At 37.9% G+C, this 12,336-nt stretch overlaps 1 protein-coding gene across 1 annotated transcript in view; it reads left to right on the top strand.

Moving 5' to 3' along the window:
• Nucleotides 1-763: 763 nt before the first annotated feature.
• Nucleotides 764-12,336, top strand: part of LOC124155387 — a 54,343-nt gene continuing 42,770 nt past the window's right edge. Inside the window, exon 1 of the mRNA XM_046529162.1 lies at nt 764-889. The gene's annotated coding sequence lies outside the window, so the exon portion shown is untranslated. The remainder of the gene's footprint in view (nt 890-12,336) is intronic.

Consider the following 12,336-nt stretch of genomic DNA (forward strand, 5'->3'; position numbering starts at 1 on the left):
TTTTGGTACTTAACATTTAACTTTAAGTAGATGCAGTTATTATATATCAAAACTAGGCAATAGTTTTATAATGTTTTTTTTTCTCTGAGGCTTTGGGCGGGATCTATCCCTCTCATCCCCCCCATAGTTACGCCACTGGTTTAGAGAAATGAGGGTAGAAGTCACCCCATACTAAAGCACAGGATTTTGAATTTGGCCTGTGGTTCTTTTTTAAACCCATTCGAATGCGGTGTGGGTGATCGCACATTTAGCGCCCGTCTAGAGAGTAGGAGGAGAGAGACAGCTGAGGTAATTTGCGGCGTGAGGGAATGGTGGGGAGGGAAGGGAGGAGAGAAACCCGGCGTCGGCATTCGTCAGGTAATATTCGTGTAAGGGTGCTTCGATTGGAGTGTGTCGTCATCGCGGGGTGCTGTCCATGCGATATTGTCGCAGTAGATTGGCGTGGCGAGAGAAGAGAGGAATGCATAATTCCTTTGGCGGTCGGATGCGGCTGGCGCTGCGTTCGGAGTCCTAGAGCGGGGAAAGTGGAAGGGGCTAGACGCGATCTATGTGCCTCCGTCTTGTTCCATGGATGCGTATTCGCTCATCTTTGATTCATCGTCGCATCGCGACCCGCCTCTCTCGCTTCCGAGTGAAACAAGGTCGCCTTCCGGTCGTCGCCACCCCTTACACGCCCCCTCCCCCACCCCTCCTCGCACCCCCTTCCTCCCCCGCCTGCCCCTTTAAGCTCGTCCCGCCAAAGTCGCGGCGCGCATTCGCTCCCTCGACGAACACTCGATCGGCCGCTCATCGGATTAGTCTCCGTCGCAAGGGGTCGCAGCACAACACATCCGCGGAAGGAGAGAAGCCTTCCTTCCTTTTTTCTTCCGGATTCGTCGGCAGCCAACAGGTGAGTGCCTGCGACTGTCACTGTCCGCGGCGGGCGAGTGCATGGGCGGGATTCGCTCACCCACGGTCGACGAGATGACATTGCTCCACACAACATGCCCGTTTGTGCGACATCGTTCGCTTGCTCAAAAGTGTTTTGTTTTTCCCTTCCCCTCATCCAGTAATCTTGATTTCAAATTCCCCTTTATGCCTTCCACAGTTTATTTCACATAGTATGCACTCTTCCTTAAATTAAGAGAGACATTTTACCGAACCGATGCGATGGGCATAGGGATTTGTTTTTCCTGGGGATCTGGTTGGAGTGGTGGGTTCACACATAGTGGCCCTGGGTTCCTATCCTAGCGGTAGCAGAGAATTTTCATAGGTCATGCGACCACCGGTTGAGTAATATGGTCACTTCAAGTGCAACACTCGGTCCGTCGGATGGGACGTTAAGCCGTGGTCCCTTTGGCACCTTTCGATAAGAGTTTCTCTCCACCCTTGGGTATTTCCCTGCTCACAAGGCGCAAATGACATTGGCAGTTGGTTGTCATCTCCCAATAATATACCATACCATTAACTTTCCTCGAAAATGCAAAGGGCCTGAATAAATACTAGGTGAGTAGGTCAGTCGGAAAACATCTCCAACGAGTGTCTTTTTTTGTCGAACACCCTGCGCCACTCGTCTATCTAGGCGGCTTTCAGGGATAGATGTAGATACATCACGTATCATTTAATGCTATCTTATCTAAATGCGGCATATACTCCTAAGGAGCATTTTTTTTACACATTTGCATTCTCTACCGTTCAGATTCAATTTAATTGTGCACAAGTTGGACGTGTTGGGTCCAATGGATTGCGTTGTGCTTTCTTCGGTTGGAGACTACGCGGCAGCAACATTCGTGGTGTTGGGTCGTCACGAGATACAGTCGGCGCAAATGGTGAATGGCATTGCCCTAGCTCTATCCCTGCTCCCAAAAAACATTGCTCTCTTTAATATTTTGTGTGGATTCTCTACTACTCAATACATAAGAGTAAGTGCTTAGGTGGGAGGGGTCGATGGTCTTCTTGTACGTGGTGTGCCGCGCTCTTGAGCTCGCGAATCGAGCTCTAATGTTGGGAGAAATATTGCCCTGCCCGTGTGAGTGGACGGACAAATTGTTTTTCTGATCTCGACCCAGAATAAAATGGCGGAATGGGTTTGGTGCGGTTGAGAGAGTGTCCCTGGATCCCCACCCTGTGGATCCGGATTCAATTCTTGGCGGTTTTGGAAAGTTATCATAGACTCGTCCATGCTATAGTGTTTTGTGGAAGGCACTTAAAGTGTGGCACACCGCCCGTCGGACGGGACGTTAAGCCATAATCTCCTTGGCAACTTTGGTCAAAAGCACGCCGATACCGACGCCGGGTTTCTCTCCTCTCTTCCTTGAGCCCCCCCCATTCCCTCACGTCGCAAATTGCCTCTGCTGTCGGTCGCCCTCTCCGAATACCAAACCATGCAATGGCGAAATCCCAAATCAAGCGATGGATCACAGTGATTGACTAATTCCAAACACACCGTTCGTTTGAATATTTTTAAAAATGAAAATTGGAAACTTAATTGTGTTAAATTCGATTCTCGCGAAGGAAGAAGAGTAAATAAGATTTTAATCAAGTCGACATACATTTCATTTGCTAAATGATTCCATGTTCTTTAAAAATACAGAAGTTATGGTGCTTCAATATTCGCCTCCGCATTTTGTTTCCGTGCAGCCATGTTGAGTTCTCTTATTTATTACTATCTAAAAAATTATCACGAGTGGGCTGAAACAGAAAATATGACATAATTTTAAAATACGTCGTCTTAAACCTTAAGCTTCTTAGTAATAAAATTCACTAACTCTTGATTAACATTGTGGTTTTCCATTATAAGTTTTTCCTGGATATACACAATTACTTATACCACTTATTTTTTTATCAGAGCACGACCCGGGATTCAATGAATTATCATCATCATCATAATTAGCGCTTGATGATGATGATTACTCATTGAAACCCGGGTCGCGCTCTGATTAGAAAGAATAAGTGGTATAAGTAATTGTGTATATCCAGGAAAAACTTGCTTCTTACTAATGTTAACTTATTTTGAGAAGTGATCGAAGGGAATTGCTGGTGAATCGTTCCAATCAAGTATTACCCTGTTTGCAGAGATCATCTGATCAACGCCGCGAAAATCTTCGAACCTACATTACCCTATTTAAGTGGGAAAACCTCAATCATATATTGGCCATTTGTGACCGACACTTTATCTTAACATTGTTGATCATTTCCCCCACTAAAATTGTTGTTGCTATTTCTTTCACAAGCTCTCCGCTTGATGCCCTGTCATCGCAAACTATCGTGTACATGTGGTATGATCTTTCTCCTCCTAATGTTTAATAGTCTCCCGTGCCTTAAAGTATAGTATAAGGTTCCAACGAGTTTTTATATCTGACGAAGTACTCTCGATGCATGTATCGAAGGTCGTATTATCCGAGGTACTAGATGTGGGTATGCAGAAGGTGAAGTGCACGGAGGAGCGACGAAGTGCTGGATATGGTGGGTAAGGTAGCTTCCAGATGAGATGCGAAGGAGAGAGAAGGTATGGAAGGATCGAATGCTTAGCGGGGAGGGGATGTTGAAAACAGTGTCGGAGGGAAGAAAATGTGGAGTGAAGGATTGGAGAAAAGGAAGTGATCAGGACTTATTGTGTGTTGAAGGGAAAAGTGCAAGTTGTGGCTGGGGGGAGAGGCCGGGTTAGTTTTCAAAATGCTCCCTGCAGAGCTTCCTCAGATGGTGGAATACTTTGATTAATAAATAAATATTCGCCCCAAATGATTGCTTTTGCTGAGTAGTGGTGTGGGGGAACCCGAGTCGCTAAGGCCCTGGTCATTCGTCTCCAGAAAGGGACTCGTTGTCATGCTGCAGAGAGAAAGAGATGTGTCAATGGACCGTTATTCGTTGGTGGCGCCTTTATCAGCGCCGTGCGAACGTGGATGACGGCGCAAGGGTTATTTTGGAACACTATTCAAAACATAAAAAATTGCATGGAAATTGTTCTTGAGGAATATCAGTTCGACGCACTTACGGAGTTTAGGAACGAAGAAATGTTCGAACAAGTTATTTCGCGAGTAAAATCAAAATCAGTGAAAAATATCATTAACCAGGAGTTAGTTTTCATTCTAAAATAACGAGAAAACTTTGTTTTCCGTTTCGATTTATTATAAAACTTCACTGGGAGCTAGGTTTCGATGTGGACCGTCATCATCTGGCACATTCGGCATCGACTTTATAGTCACCCAAACTTGCGGCGGGAGATAGTGCCGATCGGGAGGCGGGGGGGGGGGGGGGGGGGGATGAGTCGGAAGGGTATTGGACTCGCGTCGTCCCGACTCAATTTATTCGTTCCCAAATCCTTTCTACCCCTCCAAGATTGATTGATTGATGCCTGTCATTACCATTGAGCCGTGCTCGTCGTAACCTTGGTCTCAGTGAAGTTTTGCTTTGAGTCGAAGTAGAAAAACAAAGTTTCTCATTGTCATTTTAGCATGATAAACAAATTCCACGCAGTTACGCTCTGGAAAATAGGTTTTTTGTTATTTTGTGACGAATTCTTTACGAATTTAATGGCACCTATTTCTTTGGGATCGATTTGATTTTAGTGTTAGTTAAATGGAATAGTTATAATTTACCGAACGCAGCATAAGCACTTACTTAATACTAACCAACCACTGTGGACCCATCAGATTCTCGTGGTTAACGGCTACTACTAATGAAAAATTTTCCATGACAAATAGACATTTTTACCATTATGGTCTTTACCAAATGCATAATTTATTCGTGGTCAAACTTAGAGACCCCTTATCTATCGTAAATGTTAATTAAACAATCAGTAGTTCGACGTAGTTATGGAAAAATTCCCTGGAAATCACTATTATGTTTTGGCAGTACATTCTTTTGCCTTTTTGAAAGTATGCAAATTCCACGTGAGTGCCAAATTTTTGGAAGTTTTGTGGGAAAGTTTTTTATGGTGGTGCAAAAGCGAATATTACCAATTAAATCATTGTTTTTTTGCGGTTCATTAAGAGACACGGATATCTTTACTTTTAATTAATATAAAAATTCAAATAATATATTACGGTGACTATATCTTCCAGCCATTTAATGGTTACCAGATATGAACCAGGCTTTATATTCAGTTGCACAAGATACCAAAATATATTAATGTTCGATGAAGGATTTCGATACAAACTTTGTTAACTTTTCGTGTGTGTATAAAATCTAGTACTACAGTCAAAAGCGTCTTGTAATTTTTAAGTATTATTTATAAAGCCATTCAATGTAGGAACCAACATCGTGCTAAAACTGGCAATACATCTGAAGTCGTCTGAAATGAGAATTTATCTGAAAATTCTAAAAAATGGCAGAAAAAGTGATCTTGCTGGTAACGAGGGGAAAGGCGTAAGTAAGATGGGTGAAAACAAAAGCTATAAATGGCGTGATAATGAATTTCATTTCGGGTACCAATTGGAAGGAAAGGCGGAATCGCTACGAGGCCGTCACATCATAATATCGTCCCTATGAAATAAGATGCGTGCCAGCTCTTCGCTTGGGACACGATCACCAACATTGTTTTAACATCTTTTCGCATAAAGTAATCTAAAAATTAACCAATGTTTAAGTCTCATTATGGGAACTATTTCCCGTTGAAAGATTATTGAGACGTTGAAAATGTGATAATATTTGGTAAAGTGGGTAATTTTTCTCTAATTCGGCTTCTTCAAGTCCAAATGTGAAGGGATGCCACATGCAGCGTGACGATTTGGATGGTATGTGGGTTGTCCAAACTTGAAATTTTTTGACCATTCTCACCCATTGAAAAAACATATTATTCCTTAGGAAAACTTTTCACTTCGTATATATGATGCTTAAAGTTATAATCATCATAAGTAATTCAGGAAATAGGCTTACAATTAGTTCTAGTACCCACATAGCAACGAACCTCTCAGAGACGTCTCACTATGATCTCGAATGTCTCGAATATCGCAAATGTCTCAGAGATGTAATCGTGAGCCGTTCAGGAAATTAAAAAAAAAACTTATTTAAACGCCATCAATGCCTTCCATATATATTTTTTGGTGCAATTGCGCAGTTTTGATTATTAAAATCACGACATTTAATATGGGTTTCTTATTTTCAAAAGGTCATCCATCACAAAAATCCTTGCTAGAAATGATCGAGATAAGTAGGTCACAACTGTATAATTTGCATTTAATTATTTTTTGCCGACATTTTTAAGCATACCAGAGTACAAACTCTTATGAGACATCTCAGAGACTTATCTGAGACGTCTCATGAGACATCTCATAGACCATTTTTTTTGGACATAGTGACATCTCAGAGAAGTCTCAGAGATGTCTCTGAAGCTCTCAGAATGTCTCTGAGACGTAACATGCGATATTCGAGACGTCTCAGAGACGTATCCGAGACGTGTTTCTGCTGTGTGGGTAATTTGATCTCAATTGGTCGTTGTCTCAAAAATCAACATTCTGAATTTTAAAATTTCGTGCTCGGGCGACAGTGGTCAATATTGTCCGATTTTGAAAAAAGTTCGGATCTGAATGACAGATATAAATTCGCAGCTTTCCCGCACAGGGCATGGGCATATTTTGTCCCGAAAAATACTCCTATTTCGTCCCTAATCAACATATGGAAGAGATTTACTAAATACCCATTATCTAAAGAGATTTACTAAATACCCCTAGTCAACGTATGAAAGAGATTTCCTTGTAGGCCCAAGCGGCTTTAACTTCGCTCCCCGCCTCTTTAGTACTACTTTTCTCCAAACTGAAAGATAAAAGTGTGAATATCGATTGGATGAGAATTGATTTTGCGCGCGACGCGTCGTTTTCCTTCGCGGTCGCCAAGGAGTTGTTTACGATTTCATAACACGTCCTCCGCTTCGGAAGGTCGACGAACTCCATTGTTCCACGAATATGGCGATAGACTTCGAAGTGATGAAAAGAATGAATTGAAGAGGATTGACTGGGAAGTACAAAATAGGAATGAGAACTTAATCAGAGTTAATTTGAGAGGTGCAAAGTAGGTCGCGGAATGGAGTGCAGCCTAAGAATGCCTCGCAAATGGACGGACGGTCGGAGGTGTCCACTTCGCGGAAATTAAAGGTCTTGCAGCTTTCTATTCCTCTTTACCGGCACTCTCGTATATTCATATTGATTCCCAATTTGGTCAATATCAACCATTAATTCCTTGACTGCAATCCCAACTTCTTCGATAAAATAGACATTACGCAATAATCCCTCGGGTGCTCTGATGTCTTTCTTTTTTCCTATCTACTTATAGTTCAGGAAATGAAGCTCAAAAAAGTTCCTTCCAACCTTCAAAAATTTTCAGACAGAATCGATTATTATAAAAATTTGGGATTAGGTCAATCTTAACCTCCACTTCAACATCTACAGTATGTCGATGGGCGGTTTTTATTTTTTAGGGGTAAAAACTACCCCTAAAGTTAAAAAATTACATTTTAAAGCTTTATTTTAGTAAAATTTAGTTTGAATTAGTTGAATAATGATTGTTTTATGCTTTGGAACATTATTTCAGAATATTTCATCCCTTAAAAATCAATCCTTATTAGGAGTTAATGTAAAAAACTTATCTACCATCAAAAATATATTACTCGCCACAGAGTTCTAATTTAAGAACGGTGTTGTTTAAAATATGTACTAATTTCATTTTGTAACTTCTCAACCCTTAAATTTCACCCCATATGACATTACGATGCTTATAAACTAATTAAATAGATAAAAATATGAAAAAAGTAAATTTACGCACAAACGTTTATTTACACAAAAATACACTAAATAAATATACATGCAAAGACAAAAATAAAAATAATAGAGATAAGAATAAATATTTTAATCGTCTTCATTTATATAATTATCGTGGTCGTCGACGTCATCCTCGTCTTCTTCTTAAACTGGACAATCCTCACCAGAGCACCCAGAACAAATCAAATTGCAATACAATTACACTTTTCTTCAGCCACATGAAACGGCGCACCCTTTCTTGTGATTATAAAAAATCATTTTGAGAAGTTCTTCTCGTGCAGCCGGTTTTTTTTCATTTTAAAGGGGTACAATGGTAAATAGTTTAATGTATACGTTGTTATTATTAAATTAATTGTATTAATAAATTATATGTATACCTTGCATATAACACAATCTAATGGATCCCATGCATGGCTCCAGTATTCCCACTACACGCATGCATACAAATTACACGCGTGCGAGCCCACACATAAACATATATGTGTATATACACATATTATGGGTATGCGTGTTTATTTAGGAGCAAATTTAAGTGTGTACATCAGTGCCAAACGCGTAGCATTGAAAGCATATATAGTCCAGGAAATGAAGCATTTTGGCTCGCAATTTTTTCAAACTGAATGGATTTTCTTCAAATTTTCACAATAAGTAGGGAATATACCAAGAATCAAAATCTATATCATGCCGACGGGCGCTTTTACCCTGGGGGTGGTTTCCACCCCATCTCGGGGGTGGAAAATTTTAACTGTATTTTGACCACAGGAATCGATAGAAAATGAAATTCTAAGAATAAAATGTAAATACCATTTTTTTCGTCAAATTTATATTTTTCGAGTTATTTGCGATTGAAAGTAACAGTTTTATCACGAAAAAATCAACGATTTTAATCGGTTATTGGCAAATAACTTGAAAAGTATTAAATTTATCAGGAAATTGTCAACTACAAAACTGTAGCTTGTAAAAAATTAAATAAATATCTTATTTTATATTTCCTATATGACCAATTCGGGCTGAGCTACAACTTGTTCATGGTTACCTTTTGTTTGTCAAATGCTAAATTTGAAAGATTCAATATCAAATAGCGAGAAAACTGTATTTTTCGAGGAAAACTTATTCAATTAGTTTAAAAGTATTTAAAAAAAGCTTTCTTATAATGAGAAAAAAAATTTTTACCATGAAATTTGAGCGAGTTATGATTAAAAATTAGATCAGTCCCTACTTTTTTCTACGAAAACATCAGTGAAAACAACGCCTTATTACCACACTAGTCAAAATTGATTAATTCCCTTCATAATTTCTCTTTATTTAAGTATTTTTAATTGATACTAGAAGTTTGGTAAATTTATAATTCTCAATTTTGAAAAAAATCAAGGTAAAAGTGAAAAGCCGTTTTCTACAATTTCGTTAAAAAATCTCTTTTTTTCAAAATAACTCCAAAAAAACTGTAGATATGAAAAAAATGCAAGAGTAATGATTTGCAGCTTCTTTATTTTTAAATACTTTGGTTTGTTTTAATTTTCTGTACAATAAATATTTGGTGAGATATTGATGTTTAAAACCTCTATTTACAAGGGAGCACCACCTTATTCCAGCCCATTAAACCCCTCCCCGTTCACAATTAGGGATTTGAAAGAAATTTCATTCACATAGCCTTGTAGTCCTTAAAAAAACCTACAAAATACATAGGTACATGAACTTTCTATCATTAAAAATAAAGGAGCTATGTTTAAAATATGAATCAAATTTATTTTTGAAAAATTCGAAAACCACATTTCAGAGCATAACATTCCTCATAACCAGTATATAATTTGTCTGCTTTACGTTCGAAGCTAACGATGCGCTCAAATTTTATACAATATAAACACACATACCCATAAGATCTATATATACATACACATATGTGAGTATGTATGCTCTCCCTCGCATGTGACCTGTTTGCATGCATGCGGCGGGAAGACTGGAAGCCATACAATCTCCGTTTGATAGTGTTTCCAGTAATGTCTACATAAATATACATTTATTTGTTTACGTCACCATGACGAATTTTGTTCTGTTTATCCTATTGTTATATCTTTTCTGTGCTGTGATTAAAATCATCAGAGAAAAAAGTGAATATATAATAAAAGGAGTAAGAAAGAGAATAAGAAGATACAGTACATCTTTCGAACGCGACCATCGTCTGCTCTGTGTTAGTATGTATTTCGTTGATTCCTAACTAGAGTATTTCCTAGGTGGATTAAAATAGCATGTGCGAATTCAATTTATTTAGAATCATTCTATTGTATTTATTATAGCAACAAAAAATTAATAGGTTTTGTGCATAAAAATCAAAGCAATATCTTTTAAGTGCCTGAATTTTATAATTTTCTTGTAGCTACTTTTTCAATTTTAGGATTCATTCGTTCATACTTATTTTGGAATCTTCAACTCGGCAGTGCATGGATCAATGCAAATGCTATTCAATTTTATATTGGTGAGTTTCAGTTATGTTCTCTCTTTATTTTTTAAGTTCAGATAATTTTATGCTCTCGATACGTGTGTTTAAAATTAAAAATTCAAGTTTTGGATGATTAAATTCATTATATTCAAAATAACAAGAACTTAAACAAATTTTTATACATTTTAGAAAATTAAAAACATATGTTTTGAGATATTGCATTTAAAAAAATGAGTGGCGTTCCATTTCAAAATTTTGTAGGTTAAATACATTTATTTCACAATATTTTCAGAGTTCATCTTAAAATTGTGAGATTTTATTGATGGAGCAAGCTAGTGGAAGCATTAGTACTTACGATTCATATGGCAAATTGTGTGCCATTTGTACATCTAGAGGCGACGAAAAACTTTTTAATGTAGGTCTAAAGGGAAAAAAGAAATTAAAGGAGGTATCACATGAGAGAGGCGATCTAAAATTTGCCAAACTCAACTTTTGGAAAGAACTTTTTATTCATAATTCCTGCAGAAGCCAGTATACGCATCCTCATAATGTTCAAGCTTTTAAGCGCAAAAAAGAAGAGGCAAAAATTCCGTCTTTCAGCCCTCCGAAGCGAAAGCTTAGAAAATCTATGTCAATGTGTTGTGATGATGTAGAGGACATAAATACCTGTAGTAACTTTGATTGGGAGGAAAATTGCTGTATTTGCGGAGAAGAAGCTAGCAGAGAAAAAGAGAGGAAAAAACGTCAAGAGCCGCGGAGAAAAATAAAATATGTTGAATCATCGGAATTTGCAAATAACACATTGCAAAAACTTTCCTATTTAGAAGACGATTTTTATCGAGAAATTTATAAGCGTCTTTGCGATACAAGAGATCTCGTAAGTTTGCGCGCAAAATATCATCATGACTGTTTAATGAAGTTGATCAACCAGCATACAGAAAAAATAAAAGTTCCTCAAAAGGCATATTCAAGTAAAATAGATCAAGCAATGGAAGAAATCTTCGAATTTATGCTTTCAAGTCAAGAATGTCAATTTACCATCAATGAACTCAAAGAAGCTATAAAGTTTTCTGATGCAATTCCTACTGAAAACACGATCAAAGAACGTTTACAACGTAGATTTAAGGATCAAATTGTCCTTTCAAGCAGGATGGGTGGCGTAACTTATGTGTGTTTTGCTGATAATTTGTATGATATACTCACAGATGCATGGTACAATAATAGGAAGCAAAGTATCGAAGAAGAAGAGGAAAGGTTGATTGATACTGCTTCAGAATTAATACGTCGGAAAATTAGAAGTACAATATGCCCCTTGAATGAATATCCTGCCAGTGACAAGGTTTTCAATAATATCGACGAAAATATCCCACCTCTTTTGCTTCGATTTTTGCACAATGTCATTTACAAAGATAAAAAGCAAAATGACAGCAATAATATATTGTTTACTAGAAAAATTTCATCCATTGCACACGCCATCATGTCTGCCGCTCGGCCAAAAAGTTTTTTATCTCCTCTTCAACTCGCTGTAGGTTCTACATTTTACAGAAAATTTGGGTCAAAAAAAATTATCGAGATTTGCTATCAGCTTGGATTTTCTTGTTCTTACTCTGAAGTCAAATTGTATGAAATATGTGCCGCTAGTCAACTGGAGAGACAATTGATTAACCCTTTCATACAAATCGTTAGTGACAATAGTGACTTCAACGTTTGTACATTAGATGGTAAAGGAACATTTCATAATTTAGGTTCAATAGAGATAATTACGCCAGGTGATAGTCTACAGGAAAGAACGCCTATAGTACGATTACCACAATCTGCAGTGCCAAAAGAGTCTGAATTGGTGGAAAAAAATAAAATCGATCTCTTATTATACACCGAAAAACCTGGAAAAGGTTTAAGCCTCATAAAAATTGAAAGTATTGAAAAAGTCCTTTCGTTTAGAACAACAATAATTGTTAAGCTGAATAATCTGTGGATGTTTTGTAAGTATATAAACGACAATAACTTTATGGGATGGAATGGATTTATGTCGAAGATCTGTTGTTGTCGAAATAATTATGAAGTATCGAAGATAAATTTTTTACCCTTTATTAACGCACCCAGCCAGTGACTACAACACGTTGTATACTGCTTTGGAAACTGCTTCTCGATTAATTTTGAAGGAAG

The sequence above is a fragment of the Ischnura elegans genome, chromosome 3 (genome assembly GCF_921293095.1).
Source record: "Ischnura elegans chromosome 3, ioIscEleg1.1, whole genome shotgun sequence".
NCBI lineage: Eukaryota > Metazoa > Arthropoda > Insecta > Odonata > Coenagrionidae > Ischnura > Ischnura elegans.